The sequence below is a fragment of the Elephantulus edwardii genome, unplaced genomic scaffold (assembly GCF_000299155.1).
Source record: "Elephantulus edwardii isolate Elephantulus edwardi_28Jun2011 unplaced genomic scaffold, EleEdw1.0 scaffold00081, whole genome shotgun sequence".
Taxonomy (NCBI): domain Eukaryota; kingdom Metazoa; phylum Chordata; class Mammalia; order Macroscelidea; family Macroscelididae; genus Elephantulus; species Elephantulus edwardii.
The window spans coordinates 4188400-4196680 of NW_006399831.1; positions in this window are offsets into that span (position 1 = coordinate 4188400).

The window sequence follows — 8281 nt, forward strand, 5'->3', positions numbered from 1 at the left end:
CACTTTCCTCTGCTGTCTTTGTGAAGGATTTCCTTTAGTGGTTTCTTTGGGGTTTTTTTATGCAAAGAAATTTTTTTTATAATGGTTTACATACAAAGTTAGTATAGATTGTTTTTCACACTGAATCTCCCCCATTTCTTTTATTTATCTCTCCATTCACCCATCAAATTGTGCAACCTATGATTAACCCTCTTGACCCACACACTTGGATCCTCATACACATTCTATAATAATGGTCTTACACCATATTTGTCCTTATGGGACTAAGTTAGTTCACTTAGAGTAATGCTCTTTAGTCCCTCGCATGTTAGGTAGTGATTTACAAAATCAATACTCCTGTGTACTGCTCAGTATCTCATCATGTGAATGTATCATAATTTCTCAATCCATTCTATTGTAGTTGGATGCCTTTTATTTTCTTCTCTTGTCATATTTCTCTAGCGAGCACTTCCAATACAATATTGAATAGAAGTGGTGACAGCCGGCATCCTTGTCTAGTCCCTGTTTGCAAGGAAAATGCTTTTAGTCTGTCTCCATTGAAAATGATATTGGCTCTTGGTTTTGCATATATACTTTTCACTATGTTGAAAAAAGTCCCTTCTGTTCTAATTGTGCTTCGTGTCTTTATCAGGAAGGAGTATTGGATTTTTTCAAGTGCCTTTTCTGCATAAATTGTTAAGATCATATGGCTCTTGTTATTTGCTTTGTTAATGTGGTGAATTACATTTATTGTTCTTCTTATGTTGAACCATCCTTGTATACCTGTTATGAACCCCACTTGACCACAATGAATTATTTTTCTGATATTCTTTTGGATTTTATTGTCTAGGATTTTGTTTAAAGTAGACTTGGAAGCAGGAGTGGCATCTACTTCCTAAACATGCCTGTGAAAACTCTATAAACTTAGAGAAAGGACAATTTTTATAGGACGGTTAGGGTTTCTTGTTTATAAAATCACCACTCAAAGACATTTAAAGACAACAACAGAAACATAAAAAGCCTGGCCTCCATTTTGGAGTTAGGTGAAGTGGTGGACTGTGTACTATGGTGGTCTTGTTTTGGTTGAGGAACTGTGTGGATTATGTGGTTGTTTTGTTTTTTTGGGATTTCCCCCCCCCCTATTTTTTCTCTATTCATTCTACTGAAATAACATTGATTTGTTGCAAGGATGAACAACTGGGCCATTGGTGTGTCAAATACCATAATTGGCTACCCATCATGGGCAGTGTTTGTTGGAGCTCTTGGATTGATTCAGATTTGGAAACAGGATTGGCATACATTTCCTAAACTACATGCCTATGGAAAGTCTAAAAACTTGGAGAAATGATGATAGTTATAGAAAGTCTTCAGACCTTTGTTTTATTTTCTATTTATCCTTCCCTAATGTGTATTTAGTCTATATGGTAGGCAAATCATTAAAGAAGTAAGGATCTATGAAGAAACATGTGGCATCAGAATAAGCAGAGATTGAAGAAGCTGTGGAATGCTCCCTGATGGGTGCTTTTGGGTGGTGAGAGCCAATGAGAATGCATGATTATGGAGGAATTTGGAATTCAGGAGCTCATGGAGTTTGAACCATGTTCTGGTTCTTCAATTTGGTAGGCAGCCCTCAGGCCTGTTCTTAATTGTCTTTGGTCGAACATTCATCTAGGTCATATAGTCCTGGTCTGTCCATTTACTGTACAGAGGTAACTTGTGGTTGTTGTGATGCTGAATACTGTGACACTGATATGTCAAATGTGATAATTGTTACCCAGGGTGGACAGTGTTTGGTGGAGCTCCCCAATTAAAACAAACTTGGAAGCAGGAGTGGCATCCACTTCTGAAGTATCTTGTCTCTGGAAACCCTATAAACCTCCAGAAAGGATGAAAGTTATACAAGTGTTCAGGTCTTTTGTTCATAGGGTCTCTATGAATTATCTACAACTCAATGGCACTTAACAACAAACAACAAAAGGATTTTGTTAAGGATTTTTGCATCTATGTCCATGAGAGATATTGTCCTATAGTTTTCTTTCTTGGTAATATCTTTGCCTGGGATTTTGTTTGTTTGTTTTTGTTTTTTTAACACATTGGGGTTTATTATTATTAATAATTTTAATAAAAATTTACAGAGACTTTGTATTTCCATTCATTCATTGTTGCATTTTTCTCCCTGCCCACCTTCCCCCCCCATCCCAATTCACTCTTCTCTTTGAAAAGTAAAAGAAAAATTCTTTCATTGTTAGACAATCTCTCCCCCCAAGTTCTCTCCACTATGCAGCCTTTGTTTTGGACTCCTGGCATGACAATAATATCTAATCATATATCCCTTTTAAACAGCTCTCTCCCTCATCTATTTCAATGCAGTATACATTATTTATACCATCTTTTTCAGTCTCTTTCCAACCCGGATGTCAGTCTTGTTTTACAACAGTGGCACTGTACAATATTTGTCCTTTTGTGACTGAGATATATCACTCACAATAATGTGCCCCAGGGTCACTAATTTTGAATAGTATTTCATGAGTTCTTTATTTTTCAATGTAGCATAGTGTTCCATTTCTTTGCCTGGTTTTAGTATTAGGATTATGCTAGCTTCATAGAATGACTTTGGGAGTGCTCCTTCTTTTTCTATTATTTTAAATAAATAGAATTGGTGATGGATCTTTTCTGAATGATTGGTAGAATTCAACTGTGAAGCCATTTGGTTCAGGACTTTTCTTTGGGGGAAGTTTTTTATGATCAGTTCAGTTTCTTCTTTTAAGATGAGTTTTTCAAGTGTTCTATGTCTGTCATTGTCAATCTGCGTAGGGAATAAGTTTTAAGGAATTTTTCCCATTTACTCTAGGTTTTTTAATTTATCAGAGTATAGCTTTTCATAGTATTCTGATGTTACCAATTTAATTACCTCTGGTTCCATTGTGATGTCACGTCTATCATTTCTTAATTAATTTATCATAAGTTATCAGTATCTTCTCTCTCTCTCTCTCTCTTTCCTTTTCTTAAGTTGCCGATAGTTTGTCAAATTTATTTACTGATTATTTCAACTATTCTTTTGGTTTCTATGTCATTGATTTCAGCTCTTGTCCTGCTAAATTTCCTTTTTTCTAGAGGCTATAGGATTAGAATTTTTTGCTTTTCTATTTGATGAGGATGTTGAGTTAGACAAGTGATTTTTCTTCTTTCTTCCTTTTTTATGTTTGTGCCTATTGCTAGAATCTGCCCCTGAGGTCTGCCTTATCTGCATCCCAGGGGTTGTGGTATGTTGCATTTCCATTTTCATTTGTTTTAAGGAACTGTTTTAATTCCATTCTTTATTCCTTTATAACCAATCCAATTGTATTTTAGCAGAGTTATTTAATTTCCACATGGATAGTTTTGTGTTGTTGTGGTTTTTTTTAAAAAAATTTTCTTTTTTAAAAAATTCATTTTAATGAAAGTTTATAGAAACTTTGGATTTCCATTCATTCATTGTTGCACTTTTCTCTCTGCCCAATTCGCTCTTCTCTTTGAAAAGTAAAAGAAAAATTCTTTCATTGTTATGCAATCCCTCCCACCAAGTTCACTCCACTATGCAGCCTTTGTTCTGGATTCCTGTCATGACCATAATACATGATAATATATTCCTTTTAAACAGTTTTCCCCCTCATCTGTTTCAATGCAGTATATATTATTTATCCCCTCTTTTTTCAGTCTCCCCTTAAATCCCTACATCAATCCTCTTTTATAACAGTGGCATTATGCAATATTTGTCCTTTTGTGACTGAGACATTTAACTCAGCATAATGTTCTCCAGGGTCACCCGTATTGTATAATATTTCATGAGTTCCTTGTTTTGCAATGCAGCATAGTATTCCATTGTGTGAATGTACCACAGCTTCTATTTCTATTCGTTTGTTGATGGGCTCTTAGGTTGTTTCCAATTCTTTCCTATTGTGAACAAAGCCGTGATAAAAATAGGTGGGCATATTTCTACTTGGGTGATTGTTATGGTTTCTTTGGGGTATATTTCCAGTAGTGGAATTGCTGGGTCAAATGGCATTTCTATTTGCAAATTTTTGAGAAAGTGCCTAACAGCCTTTCATAGTGGTTGCACCATTTTACACTCTCACCAAGAGTGAATAAAGGTTCCAGTTTCTTCACAACCTTACCAGCATTTGTTATTTGCTGTTCTGTTAAATTTTGCTATCCTTACTGGGGTAAGATGATATCTCATACTTGTTTTGATTTGCATCTCTCTTAGAGCTAGGGATTTTGAAAATTTCTTCATGTGCTTGTTAGCCATCTGAATATGTTCTTTGGTGAAGTGTCTGTTCATGTCCTGTGCCCATTTTTTGATTGGCTTGCTTACCTTTATCTTGTTGTGGTACATGGATAGTTTTGTAAACTTTACTCTCTTGTGGTTAATACCTAGTTTTATGGCATTGTTGTCTAAGAAAATACTTTGTATTATGTCAGTATTTTTAAAATTTGTTTAGTCTTGCTTTGTGTTCTAATATGTGATTGTCTGAAGAATGTATCTTGTGCACTTGAGAAGAAAGTGAATTGAGTTTTAATTGGGTACTGTGCCCTGAATATATCCACAAAGTTGTGTTGCCTGATTGTATAGTGTGGATCTTCTTCATCTTTTGTATTTTTTTCTGAGTTGACCTACTCCTTTGATGAGAGTTGTGTGTTGAAATCTCCTACCTCTATTGTAGCACTGTATATTCCTTTCTTCAATTTTGCTTTATGTGTTTTGCCAGTGTATCATTTGGTGCATAAATGTTAACCAAGGCTATGTCATCTTGATCTGTAAATCAGTATGTAATGTCTTCATTATCTTTTATGGTAGGTTTTTTTATTCTAAAATCTATTATATGAGAGATTAGTATTGCCACTCATGCTTTTCTAAGATTGTCATTTGCTTTGTATTTTTTCCCCCAGTCTTTAATTTTGAATCTGTCTTTCCCTTCTTTTTTTTTTTGGATGTGTCTCTGTTTAAAAAAAAAAATTAAGGAGTGCCTATATTCAATACGATAAGAAAAAATGCTATAAGAATAACAATAATAATAATAATAATATTCTTTCAGGTGGAAAAGGAATCATTCAGGACCATAAAAGTCAAGGAGAAAAAGAATTCAAGAAAGCAAGTCTAGATACAGTTTAAGAAATTTGTCATGTATCAAGGAAAATGTGGACTAAGGCTGAACCTGCTAGGTTTTGACTGTTTTGTTTGTTTGGGTCAAGGCACTTTTTCCTGCCAAGAAATAATCAATATAATTCTAGTGCAAAATGATTTACATAACATTTCAAGAGATAATAAGCAGGGAAACTAAAGTGCAGCTCAGACTTACAGTCTTTCAGTCTCTTTTTGACAAGAAAACAACTATGAACCAAGGTTACTTCTGAAGAGGTTATAAACTCCCATCTTTTTTACCTCCTGAGTAGCTTCCTCTCATTGTATGCAGCCCCAAATGGTTGTTGTTGTTTTGTTTGTTTGTTTATTTGGTGTGTGTGTGTGTGTGTGTGTGTGTGTGTGTGTGTGTGTGTGTTTTAAATGTGTCTTTTTGTAGGCAATGTATTGATGACTTTTTTTTTTTTATCCACTCTGCAACTCTTTTTCTCTTGACTGGAGCATTTAGATTATTCACATTAAGTGTGATTATTGTCAGGATAGGTTTTACTCTTGCTGTTTTGCTGTGTTTCTTTTTCTGTTGTTTCTGGTTGCTATAATCCATCCGCTTTGCTTTGGCATCTCTATGTGAAGGAATCCACTTAAAACTTCTTGTAGTTTTGGTCTCGTTTTCAGAAATTCCTTACATTGCTTCTTTTTGGCAAAGGATAAATTTTTTTTTTTTTTTTTATATTTGATGGAGAGCTTTGCTGGATATAGGATCCTTGACTGTCAATTGTTTTCTTTCAACTTTCTTTATATTCCATCCAATTGTCTTCTAGTTTGTATAATTTCTGCTGAGAAATCAGAACTTAATCTAATACACTCCAATTTGTAGGTGACGTTTTATTTTTGTTGTACTGCTTTTAGTATTCAATTTTTATCTTTTAGTTTGGAAAATTTGACTATGATATGGCTTGATGTTTTTAAGTCTAGTCTATTTGGTATTTGTTGTGCTTTCTGAATGTGGATTTCCCTGTTCTTCAAAATATCTGGGCAGTTTTTATCTAGTATTTCTTCCACAATTTTCTCAGTGATTTCCCTGTCACTCCTAAGCTCTAGAATTCCTATCATACATATGTTGGTCCTATTGACGATGTTCTACATGATTCTAATTTTTTCTTCATTTTCTTTACATCTCATTGCTGAGTTTTCTTCCAGTAAGTTTCCAGTGAGGCTTTTATCTTTCAGTTCACTGACTGTTCCATCTCTTCAGTTCTACTCTTTTGTCCTATCAGTGTGTTGAACACTCCTGCCAATTCAGTCTTAATATTCTGGATTGCATTTTCATGCTTTTTTTTTTATTTCTATTAGTATGTTGGTTGTATCCTCTCTGTCTTGTAATGATTTTTTAAATTCTTGTACTTCTTAGTTTGTACTATCAATTCCCCGCCCCCACCTTTTACATTCTCTTTTTCATAGCTGTTCAAGTTGTTCCTCATCAATATAGGTCTTTTGAATTGTTATCTCTGGGGTCTTTGTTCATTTAATGGCTACCATTGTTTCTTCCACTTCTTCCACATTGTTTCATTTGCATCTTCTTCTGTAGCTGTTCAAATAACTGTACATCAACATATTGCTTCTGGTTCTTTCTGGTGACTCATAGCAACCCTATGTACAACAGCCCTAAACTCTGCTCTATACTGTGCTAATCACACCATCTCCGATACACCCATCTGATTACCCCAGTCACTGAATCAATCCACCTCATAGAGGGCCTTCCCCTCCTGTGCTGTCCCTCCACCCTACCAAGCATGATGTCCTTCTCCAAGCACCGGTCCCTTCTTACAACATGTCTAAATTATGTCAGATGGAGCCTCAGAATCCTTGCCTCCAAGGAGCTGCCTGGTTTAACCCTTTCCAGGATGAATCTGTTTGTCTTCCTAGCAGTTCATGGTACCCTCAATACTCTTCTTCAGCATCACAGCTTAAAGATTATATATATATATATGAAAAATAATGACTGCAGCAGGCTCCTACTTTCTTGACATTATGTGGGTCTTTTCTTAGTAGATATTAGGTTTCTGCAGGCAGGCCCAGCAGCAGTGTTTTACCCAAAGTTCCTGAACGGAACAGCAATAAGTCCATTTCCTTTCAGAAACCAGCTCTCAGACTGGCTCAGCCTGGCCGAGTACCTTCTTCTTGAGCTTAAAGGATCCCATGTGGTACAGCTAGACAACAGTGTTTCACCTAAAATACCAATGATATTGGTGCTTCTGACGTTGGACAGTGGGAGAAGCAGCTTGGTGGTGTCCAGGTGGTAGACAGCAGGGTCTCCAGGCAGCTGGGGCAGAGTTCTAGTGCTCTCTGGTGAGATTATGATTCAGGCCATGCTGAAACTGTGGCTCCTCAACCTGGAAGACAGTGGTTCTGTCATTGGCCAGGAGGTGAGTGTATGTGAGCTGAGCAGAAGCGTATGGCAGAAGCCAGGGAAGAGGTGGAAGATATTCACTTGGCAATGCCCCATAGGCCTTGGTTTCTTGCAGCAGAGCGATGATAGGTCCCAGACTAGCATGTATCTCATGAGAAGTGTGCACCTTGTGGAGAAATGCCCATCTCACATTTTCTTTAGTGTTTTGAGCTGGTCTTGTTTTCATAAATTCTTTATGCTCCTGCTTATCTACTTATTGCCTAATTTCTCATTCATACTTGATGAACAGCTCTGCAGAGTACAAGGTGCTTGGGGGAAATTTTTCTGTTTCTACTTTCTATATATACTATCCCGTTCCCATCTTTCTCACATGGTTTCTGCTGTGAACCCATAGCTTAATCTAATTGGTTTCCATTGTAGGTAACTCTTTAGTTTTCTTTCTGCTTTCAGTGTTCTATCTTTGTCTTTGACTTGGAGAGTTTGACAATATATCAATGCATCACGATATGTCTTGATGTTTTTTCTTTTGGAGTTGAGTCTCTGGTTTTCACTGAGCTTCTAGAATATTTATTTCCTCATATTTTTTATGTTCCTGATAAGTTTTCTTCTAATATCTCTTCCACATTTTTTTGTTTTGTTTTGATTTTTGGCTATTATTTTTTTCTTTTCTTTTTTTCTCTCCTCCTGTTCTAGAATTCCAGTCATGTGTATATTGATTGTTTGGTGTCATCCCACATGATTCTATTATTTTCCTTCTGTCTTCTTACAAGTTC